Genomic DNA, 12,039 nt, shown 5'->3' with positions numbered 1-12,039 from the left:
AGAATATACCTGGAGCCAAGTGACACTACATTTCCATATTTATTTCACACTGTATCTTTACTCATTGGCTAATATATGAAACAATATCCATTTAACTGCATATGTATTACATTTGCAGTAGGACTCATTTGTACCCATGGGCTCCTGAGCCCTGCGTCCTTGAGTGGCCCCACATCTTGTGGCTCAAGGCCCACTGAGGCCCCAGAGGGTCAGGGGTCCCAAGGGGCTGGTCTGTATCCCATCACAGCTGACAGGTCTGCAAAAGCACTGTTGTGACCATGTGAAGCAAGACCACACTTATTCTGTCTGAAATGGGTGGGGGGTGGTAAATGCTTCAGAGGAAATAGTAAATGTAGAAATTAGCTGTTTTACTTTCTGGAAATCCTCTAATATTGGCTCCTTCCATGTAGCAATTTTTGGAGCAAGATTACAAATCCGATTTCTGTAATCCTGTTAGTGCATCAGTGCATGGAGCTGGCCGTGAAAGACATTCCCTCATTTCTCTTAATCTCCTTAATTGCTCTTCAGATGCTGAGCAGGGAACTCATCACTACAGAGATGGCTAGGAAACAGGAGCAGCATCAACAGTTTCAAACTGAGAAAACGCTCAGTGTCACCAAGCACTTTGGACCGTCTGACTGCAGTGAATGAAGTTTTTCCTCCTAGAAATTCTAAAACCAGTTACATGGTTGGATCTGCTTTTTTACTCCGTTCTTACACACTTAACTAAACTAAAATAAATAAAACAGAACTGAGTATTGAGTACAAGTAAAACAGAACTGAGTATTGCGTCTTCTAACTTGGCTTGGTGTTTATTCTATGGCAGTGTTTTGGTATGGGGCTGTTTTGTAACCCCACCTTCCTCCAGGTAAACTCAGCCCTAAAGTGCTAAGGTTGGGTTGTGCTCTTTATGCTCAATGATGCATCCTGTACCTCAATTTTCTATCTCAAATTTGTCCAATGTCAATACAGTACAGACAAAACGTGTTTTTCTACTTATTCTACTACCTAATTCTTTTCATTATTTTTTTCATAGGGATTTGGTCCCCAAGTCTGTTCCTAAAGCTCCTGAGAGGGACACCAGCCTTACTGGACTTATAGTTCTGTCTCTTCTCCAAAAGGCCTCTTTGTTTGTAGATTTCATTGCTCCTGTGCCTTCTGAGCTACAACCTCATCAGGTTTTCAATTGGGCTTCAGGTTCTTCTCAATAGTCTGCGTAACATCTCCTCCACTCACTCCTCAGTACTTGTGCTTCAGCCCGTGACCCAGATCAGTCCAAGGCTGCCATCAGTAAGGACATAGCAGTTCGTTATGTGCAGAGGCATGAAGAAGAAATCAAGCTATTGAATTGTAATTGTGCTGTACTTTTTTTTATCCAAATAAATGCAGTTTAGAATGCTTCCTTTACACATTTGATTGACCAAAAAATAAGATATCAAAAAAATCAAATCTAAAATAAATACTAATATATATTTTTTAAATTGTGTACTAATAAAGTAAGCTAAAATGTGTTTGAACTTCCATGAAACATGGATATATATGAAGTCTGTTGATGTTAGGGTAGAATCTTATATAGACTAGTGTGTCATTTAAGTTTGTAATATATACATACAATAATATTTTGATTAATGTTAATTTTTAATACTCTGTTGATACTGTGCAGAAAACATATTTTAGCTCCACATTCTGAAGATGGGAGGATGGGATGAGATGTGAGAACAATAGGAACAAATAAATTTGCCAAATGAGACGTCCTTGATCACTGAGCATCACCTTAAAGCAGTGGCAGTTACTGATGACTTCTTGCATACAGTGGATTCAGAAAGTATTCACACTCCTTTGCTTGTTGCATTCTTTATGTGGATTTGATTCTGAGAGGATAAATTGCTATTTTTACCAATCAGTCTTCATTTAATGATCCACAATGACAAAGTAAAAACCTGTTTTTAGAAAGTTAAAAAAATTAATTAAAAATAAAAATCTGAAATCTCTTATTCACAAAAGTATTCAGACCCTTTATTAAGTACTTTATTCAGTATTATGTAGGAGCCCCTTTGGCAGCAGTTACAGCTGTAGGTCTCCTTGGATATACCTCTACATGCTTTGTCCACCTGGATTTGGGTAGTTCATCCAACACTTCATGGCAGATCCTCTCAAGCTCTGTCAGATTGAATGGTGAGCATCTGTGAGCTGCCATCATTGTCATGTTACAAGGTGAACTGTCGCCCAACTCTGAGTTTGCATGTGCTCTGAACGAGTGCTCTTTAAGAATGTTCCTGTATTTGGCTGCATTCATTCATCTCTCAGTCGTTACCAGTCTCACTGTTCCTGCTGCTATGAATCACTTCCAAACCATGATACTGCCACCGCCACATTTCACCGTTGGGATGCCATTAACTAGCTGATGCCACCACCACATTTCACCGTTGGGATGGCATTAACTAGCTGATGCCACCACCATGTTTCACTGTTGGGATGAAATTAACCAGTTGATGTCACCAGCATGTTTCAATGTTGAGATAGCATTAACCAGCTGATGCCACCACCATGTTTCACCATGGGATGGCATTAGCCAGGTAATGTACCTGCTTTAGATCCAACATAGTTCTTGTTTGCCCAAAGAGTTCAGTCAGACCAAAGAATATTTTCCTGAGACTTCAAGCAGGCTGTCACATTCCTTTTACTCGATAGTGACTTCTGTCTTGCCACTCTGCCATAACAACCTGATTTATGGAGTGCTGCATTTTCCTAAACCATTCTTACAAATTAATGCCAGAAATATTGCAATTAGTGTAGAAATCTGATTACCTCTTTAATGCCATTTTCATGACTTTGCTCATGTAGTAAATTTGTCCTTCTATTTGTTTGTTGGTTAGAGTTAATTTCTCTCTGCATGGACTGAAACACAGAATTAATTATATACAGTGTTTAATGCATATGCAGCTCTGATCCTTTCCACCACAGTGGTTTATTGGAAAAGCCAACAGACACACTATATTGTATTTTACACACTGCCACCAAATCTTGAAAGAAACTGCAGGGTAGGAACAACACAAACCTCAAGCTTGATCCAACAAATCTGTTCTACAATGTAAAGCCTCACAATATGAATGTTGAGTGTTTGACAAGCCCAAAGCCAGACTGAGCCCACCACCCAGTTCTCCAGTTCCTTTCTAGTTTGTACCACTAGTTACATACATAGCTTAAGGACATACAGGCTTTGACATGCGCTCTTATTTATCAAAAAGCTTCCCTTTCCTATTTGAAACACAGTTTTTTCACCTCATCTCTCCTTTTAGCATCTTTCAGACAATAGACATCGATGGCATTTCATGGCTTCCTGGCATGTCTCGCAAACAGACTCAGATACTTACTGGTTCACTAGGCCAGGAGAATGTAAAGCGTGTCGCTGCTCTTTGCGATGAATGAGACCAAATGAGATTCAGCGTATTTTTAGACTGAAGCTTGTCTGCAACTGCTGTCATTTTGTTGGGGCAGGCTGAATAGTTCATTTGTGGGGTATAGTAATGGTTAGTCATTTGAGGGCAATGGCTGACATTATCATGTGGGAATTTTATATATTTGGTCTGATGAACAAACATGAATCAGTATGTGGGGAGCAGGCACAGATGGCACTGGGCCGACCAACCACACACACTTATCAAGTAAGGAACATGACAGACATTCCAAGATAAAATGTAGAATTTTCCTGCTGCAAAGAACACTAATCAGAGGCACTCACTGATGCATTAGATTTTGCAACAGTTTCTCTGCTTTTGGTGTAAGGATCACATACCCCGAGCTCCTCACAACATCTTGACATTTTACATTTTTTAACATTTATTTTTGGCACCCTATCTATCTTCTTTGCAAATGAAAATGTTTCTTTATGTTATACAATTTTATTTATATATCTATTTATTTATTTATTGAGTTATTTATTAAATCTCAAGATTTTATCTGAGTAAAAGGGGAACCGTATCTCTCTTGGACTTTCTGTACGTGTGGTAGAGTTCAGTGGAAAAAATTTTACTGCAACTCTGCAACTCTGTGTATGTGTGTGTGTGTGTGTGTGTGTGTGTGTGTGTGTGTGTGTGTGTGTGTGTGTGTGTGTGTGTGTGTGTTGAAGTGAGGGCATGTATTTAAACTGTTAATAAAATAGTTTATATACTGTTTTTAATAGGGACCAGTCCTTCTCTAATAATGAGAATAAAAATTCTGATTTTCTGGGGACACTTGGTTACTTCCCATGAGGGATTTTTTGTTTGTTTGTTTTAAATCACAATGTGGATGTTGTTTGAATTGCATGAATATTTTTTACAGTTTAGGTAAGGTATAGCCTTAGAAATATTTAGCTACCACATTACATTAGAGATTGCCACACTGTCTGTCTGTCTCTGTCTCTCTGTCTGTGTGTGTGTGTGTGTGTGTGTGTGTGTGTGTGTGTGTGTGTGTGTGTGTGTGTGTGTGTGTGTGTGTGTCTGGGTGAGGGCGTGCACGTGCATTCGTGCGGCAGGTATTTAAAAAGTATGAGCCCACATTTTCCAACACTGTAACATAACACCTCCTTCATTACCCACAAAAAAGGAAGGGCAAATCACATGCGTATTTCACTTTGATCCTAAAAGAAAGAACAGAGAGAGAGAGGCTCTCTAAATCCAGTTTTACCAGTGCTTCTTTTGTCTCCCATGGGCAGAGTGGTGAGGAAAGATTTGTTGTTTGAAAGAAGAGCTCCAGTGCAGTGAAGTGTGTTAGCATTAGCAGTGTGTCTGTTTTCCTACTGTACACTGAGGCTGCAGTGTTCCGCCTATCTGTACAAGATTTTGAAATGTTGCCAAGGGCACAATTTTGTCTACAAAAGACAACAACAAGAGTTTTTCTGTGAATTGGCCTACATTTAGAAATCCCTGCCTAGCCTGTTCAGATGACTGAAAAATAAATGCTGTACCCAAATATGCTTTCACAGATTTAAGAGTGGACTGAACTCTTGGATTGGACTGAATGGACAATGGAAGGAAAATGTTTGGACTGCTTAAAAACTTGTTTGTACAACTACTGCCTGATTGTACTCATAAAACAAGTACACACACGCACGCATACACAAACACACACACACACACACACACACACACACACACACACACACACACACACACACACACACACACACACACACACATAGTTAATAGACTTCAATGTCTCAGTGTCTGACCATCTTAATGAAAACATTTTAATGGAACTTAAACTACTCTCAACACATTTAAATGAGGTGTTATTTCACTCATAGAAAGATGATGTGATTGAACTCACTAAATAAAAAAGGACTACCAGATGTTCCACAAGCTCACCACTCCAAACATGACGCTCCCCAAGAGCACGTGATAAGGTGTTCAGTGATTGTGTAAATTTGAGTTCCATCTATGTCCTGCTCAAACCAAGCAGACCACAGAATATCTGATCCTGTAGTTTTCACCTGGTAAGCCTATTAATATTTAATAAATCCTGCTACCACTCTGTCTAAATATTTTATTGTTTACAATATTGACCTTAATAGGCCTTCATGCATTCATATATTTCTCTATAAATACAGTCTGTTTATAGAGGTGTTTTATTTTTGAGTTTTTGCCATTGTTGTTATTGTTGTTCTATCGTAGTATGAGTTAATTCCCTATATCCAACAAGATATAAATAATTCTCTTATCATGAATCATTTAAAGCTTCAGGTTCTGTCTAAAGTATATCATCCTAGTGTACAAGAACTGATAGAATTCATGGTGAAACAAAACAAGAATTGTATGAACAAACAAGGACATGAAACAAGGACATGTACACACACATAAACAGTTTAGCAATAAATGTCTGTAGGAGTATCCCTGTAGAAGTATCCCTATAGGAGTATGCTTGTGGGAGTATGGCTGTGAGAGCATACCTGTGGGAGTATGCCTGTGGGAGTATACCTGTGGGAGTATACCTGTGGGAATATGCCTGTGGGAGTATGGCTGTGAGAGCATACCTGTGGGAGTATACCTGTGGGAGTATACCTGTGGGAGTATACCTGTGGGAATATGCCTATGGGAGTATGGCTGTGGGAGCATGGCTGTGGGAGCATGGCTGTGGGAGCATACCTGTGGGAGTATACCTGTGGGAGTATGCCTGTGGGAATATGGCTGTGAGAGCATACCTGTGGGAGTATGGCTGTGAGAGCATACCTGTGGGAGTATACCTGTGGGAGTATACCTGTGGGAGTATACCTGTGGGAATATGCCTATGGGAGTATGGCTGTGGGAGTATGGCTGTGGGAGTATGGCTGTGAGAGCATACCTGTGGGAGTATGGCTGTGAGAGCATACCTGTGGGAGTATACCTGTGGGAGTATACCTGTGGGAGTATACCTGTGGGAGTATGCCTGTGGGAGTATGGCTGTGGGAGTATGGCTGTGGGAGTATGGCTGTGAGAGCATACCTGTGGGAGTATGGCTGTGAGAGCATACCTGTGGGAGTATACCTGTGGGAGTATGGCTGTGGGAGTATGGCTGTGGGAGCATACCTGTGGGAGCATACCTGTGGGAGCATACCTGTGGGAGTATATCTGTGGGAATATGCCTATGGGAGTATGGCTGTGAGAGCATACCTGTGGGAGTATGGCTGTGAGAGCATACCTGTGGGAGTATACCTGTGGGAATATGCCTATGGGAGTATGGCTGTGGGAGTATGGCTGTGAGAGCATACCTGTGGGAGTATACCAGTGGGAGTATACCTGTGGGAGTATACCTGTGGGAATATGGCTGTGGGAGTATGGCTGTGGGAGTATACCTGTGGGAGTATGCCTGTGGGAGTATGCCTGTGGGAATATGCCTGTGGGAATATGCCTGTGGCAGTATGCTTGTGGGAGTACATCTGTTCGAGTATGCGTGTTGGAGTATGCCTTAATAGTAGCATATATAGAGGACCCCATAGACAGCAACTCAAGCTTCATAAGGCTTTGAAGTGTATTCTTTGACATGTGGTAAGTCTTTGTTGTGACTGGCGCATTTTGTAGGTTATTGTTTTGGCTTGCCCTGATTGCACAAGTCAGATCCAGCAACTTTGATGTCCAATCCAATCAGCATAATCAGATACAACAACAGCAATAAATGAGTCTGCCACTTCAAAGGAATACACTGCATGACAATATAATATGCTGCTAGAATCCACACCTTAGACTCCCTTCTATACACACTCATGCATCTTAATATGTAGAATCTGGATGGTCTTCCATAGTAAAACATCTTGCATCGTGTGCATTTGTGTGTGTGTGTGTGTGTGTGTGTGTGTGTGTGTGTGTGTGTGTGTGTGTGTGTGCGCGTGTGTGTGTAAACATGCACATGCATATGTATGTAATAAAGTGTGTGCGGTGTGCCACACTGACACTCAACATTTGTGATGGTACGTACATCATGCTGCTGGCCCCATGTGACAGGAGGGGTGACAAAAAAAAACCATTTCTTACAGAACCTTTTCCATATGTGTCATCCACACTAACTGTGCTGCTGCATATGTGAGACATTACGTCTTGGCCACAAGTTATACCATCTGATCCAAACAAGAAGGGAAAAAGCTTTTAAAACATTTCAAAAGAAATTAAGGTTCATTAAAGTTTAAAAATGGCAAAAAGTTGCAATGTGGCACAGATGATTAACTATGATGTAAAATAAATCACCGCGATTAAGCAAATAACTCTAACATTCTCTGAAACATTTTAAACTCCGGCAATCAAATAAAACTTTACATTAGAGAATTGTTAATGTGTTCTTCGCTGCCTGTGATAATCACTTTAGATGATCACTTTAACCTTCTGCAGCACGTTTAAAATGTTGCAAAAAGAGCATTAAATGCCATATTGTATCGGTGCGGCTAATTACCTAAAACTGCACGCCTGCGGGAGAGTGACAGGCAATGAGCCCTCGCGGATTCGGGAGCACGCGGCTTAGCGTTGGCGCGCATTCGCGCGCTCAGCCGCGTTGCCTGCCGTGAAATAAATTCAAACTCAAATTCGAATTCAAACTAAGTAAAGAGAAGAGAAAGGCGGGAGTGGGGTTTAGTTACAACAGTTAGGGAGATAGCACCTGTGTTCAGTGGAAAGATGCTTCACGTTAAATCTAAAATGACATATCATCGTTTAACATTCACTTATACGTTTAAAATTAATAATTTCGATAGTGTTAGGTGTGTTAATTATGTGGTAATTGTGAACATAGCTTCAAATGTTTTCTAGGTTTTACAATTTTGACGTAGAGGAATGTTATTGGCTACGTGCTCCAAAACTTTAGAATCGTGCCAAAGTAGCACTTCTTGCACTTCTACATTGCCAGACTCAAAAGCAAATTATGTAATGTCAATGTTGTCATTTCATCCGGTTGCAGTGTGCGGTAGCATGGCAACCGTGAAAACAGAGGCAATTTTTTTCTTTTTAATTTTCTTCGCGTAAACATAAAAAAAAGAAGAAGAAAAGAAAGTGGAATAGGAGAAGCGGGCGAGATCGATTCCCTTAAGGCCGCCGCGCTGTTCTCCGTTAGTTGAGTCTTCATAGGAAATAGAAACGCGCGTTTGAGGCAATAACGGCCAATAACGGCCAAGGCACCGAGTCTGGGAAGCATTCCGAGCATGACGGCAAGCAAAGTGCTTTAGAGATGTCTCACTGTATTTGTTAACATAGTTTCAGGCATTATGACTTATGAATGATGAAAAAAAATACGAATAAGCCAGTCATTGTCAAGTTATGACAACTAGAATAAAGGCACTAAAACAAGGGCAAACAGCTCCACGGCGAAGAACAGTGTACGCTGGAGCTAGCTATGTCTTTTGGCCGTGGGTTTTTCACAGTGAAGGCCGCCAACTGCTAATGAAAAACAAACGTTTGAGTGGAGTTCCGTACTAGTGCGCAGAGCGACAAAACCAGGCAAATAAATCGTTGATCTTTGACAGTCGACAGTCGGTGAGTAACGCCATTGTATTACCGGCAACACAGAGGCGCACCGACAGCAATTAAGCCGTCCGTAGTAAGCTAATTCATCCTCCGAAATCAATCAGCTGTTCCTCCAAGCCGCCATGTACCCTAGCTCGGGTTAAGAAAGCAAAGTTCTCAGAGTTGTGTTCCAACCACCTGGCTTATGAGTCAGTAGCCAAAAGTAATAAGTGACACCCGTTGGGATATGCAAAATCAGGACTTTTTTTTTTTTTTTACCTGACCTTTCACAGCTGAAAACTGTACCCTACATGTAATTTCTCTGAATTCCCGAGGATTCATTTTACATTTTTTTCTGCTCTCCTTCAATTTTATTTTATTTTTTTTACTACAAATGCCAGTGAACATATCCCTAAAGGTGTTTTAAATACAAATTTTGAAATAAACGTTGTTCATCTGGAAAGATATATGTTGAAAGAACGACTTTAATGCCATGAAAATTGTGGGAAGGGTGTAACTCAGACTTAGTGCAAAGTTGTAGACGGGAGCAGTGCAGATTAGTTTGTTGTCAGTGGGAGTGTTAGCTGTGGGTGGGTCCTGCTAGCAAAATAGTGCATCCTGGGGGTCTGAAGCGTGACGATACCTTTCAGCACACGGCTCTTACATCCTGGCCGGCCACCAGACATGTCGCCGTCGCAGCCCCCGCTGACACTGCTCACACATTCCTCATGTCATTTTATCTTGGCAGCTGTGGTTATATTCTAGGTCTAAACTGCTTCATTTATTTATTTTTTAAAGAAAGAAGTTTGGAGTTGTGTCCCCCATGCTGCCTGTAAGCTGTAATCAGCTGTGTCTGACATGATGGCTGTCTGGGACTCATCTGAGCTGTGCAGGTGTGTCTCCAGTGGTGTCCAAAAGTTTCAAAGTTTACTTCCTCAACACTGAGTGTGTGCGTGTGTGTGTGTGTGTGTGTGTGTGTGTGTGTGTGTGTGTTTTCACACCTCAGAAGGAGTTCTGGCCATACTCGTGTGCACTTTCTCAGGTTCATCAGCTCAACCACACACCGAACGCACTCTAATGAGCGAGAATCTCACCATCATGATCCGTCATGATGATTCACCACACTCTGGGTGAGGAATACCTGAGTCATCAGAAAGTGCCACCGGTGCCAACTATCACCCAACCAGCAGCTCTCTAGACCCACACAGATTCATTCTCTCTCTCTCTCTCTCTCTCTCTCTCGCTCTCTCTCTCTCTCTCGCTCTCTCTCGCTCTCTCTCGCTCGCTCTCTCTCTCGCTCTCTCTCTCGCTCTCGCATGACCAGAAACTTGCTGTGGTTATAGATTTACTCTCTTAAGTTCAAACTCCCTGAACATGTGTACATCAGTTGGTATTAGACTGGTCAGATCATCACCACCCTTCCCTCTCTCTAGTTCAAACTCCCTGAACATGTGTACATCAGTTGATATTAGACTGGTTAGATCATTACTACCTATTACTGTCTTTAGTTAAAAGTCCATGAACATCAGTTGGGATTAGACTGCCTGCTAACCCCGGTCATACAGGAGCGACTGGGGGTGACTGTAAGGACTTAGTTCTGCGCACATGTGTGTGCACTCTTCAAAAATCAACAGGACAAACTCACGCCAAATGCAGTGTTCTCAAACCCTGCCCTTCTCTGAAGGACATTGCTATGGCAGCACCTCCCAAAAACAAAAACACAGCTGAACGCTCTCACTTTAGAAATCTCTGTGTGTGTTTGTGTAGAGTGTTTAGCGTGTCAGAGGAAGAGTCTACATATAGTGTTTAAAAACACATCATTTCTGTGTAAGAATTTACAGCAGACTGCATAATCTCAGCCATGAGTCATACTCTGGTGGAACACAGATATTAGTTTGTGTTATACATTTTACTTTTACTGAAGTCAGTAACATGGATGTATATAGAAGTATCACCAAAACAACCAACTAGCCCTAGATCTTTTCAAGTCTATAAAGCTCCAAGGATGGAAAAAGAGCCTCCCACGCACACACACATAAATTAAACTCCTACCAACAGCTGAAAAGAGACACTATAACAGAACAAATGTACATAAAGGTAAACTTATTTTTGTCTGTCAGACACACACACACGCATACACACAAGCACATGCACATACATGCATACACACGCATGCACACATCCACACATGCACATGCATCCATACACACACAGAAAGCCCGTACTATTTCTTTAATCCTGGGTTTATTCTGTATGTCTCGTATTAAGCATGATGCCAGGGCATTTGCTTATCATTAAGTGCCTAAATGGATTTTGTCAAATAAACAACCTGTGGGGGCTTGTTTAAAAAAGCTTGGTTCCACAACTGAAATGACATGGGGCATTAGGCACTGGGTTACTCACTGTGCTTGCAGTCATAGCTGGGCTCTCTCCACCCTTCTGTGGGGATCATTTTTCTGCTTATTAAATTTCCCGCTGCAATGTCCTGTCTCCTAACATTCAATAAAAACTGGGGCATCGCCTCTGATCTGTTTAGTGCTTTTTTCCTGCTTTCTGCAGGATGCTTTCCAGGCAAGGCTTTTAAGCCTCATCTCGTCCTAGTGGGCTGTCTGCCTGCATCTTCACTCAACCCTCCACTGCAGTTTCTCAAGAATAAGGAAAAAGAGGTGAGTGTTTCAGTAATTGAAAGTGCTCACACAGTGGGTGGTGCACAGAGGCAACAATCAAAGACAATCAGGAAAACAAGACAGAGCACTAAAAACAAAGACAGACATTAAAAAAGTGCACTAATAACTAAAAAGAAAAACAACATGGCTTCTGCAGATCCTCTCATCATCTAAAACAGAGCAGCAAGCTTTAATGAATAATGTTACAGCACCCAGTGTGTCATGCCAATGTCAGTATAACGCTGGCCTTGGTGGGAAAATCCCACATCGAACACGCAGGCTGAGCCAAGCACCGCCTAGACATCACTCAAGTCTCCCTCGCAGCTTACAGCACATGAAGTGCAACATACTCACATCACACTCTTCATTTACAAAGCAATACTTACATCTGTTTTTGGTGGGAGAAACTGAGAAAAATAAGCTTCTGCTTA

Source organism: Electrophorus electricus, chromosome 6 (genome assembly GCF_013358815.1).
Source record: "Electrophorus electricus isolate fEleEle1 chromosome 6, fEleEle1.pri, whole genome shotgun sequence".
Lineage (NCBI taxonomy): Eukaryota > Metazoa > Chordata > Actinopteri > Gymnotiformes > Gymnotidae > Electrophorus > Electrophorus electricus.
This window is presented reverse-complemented; position numbering follows the sequence as displayed.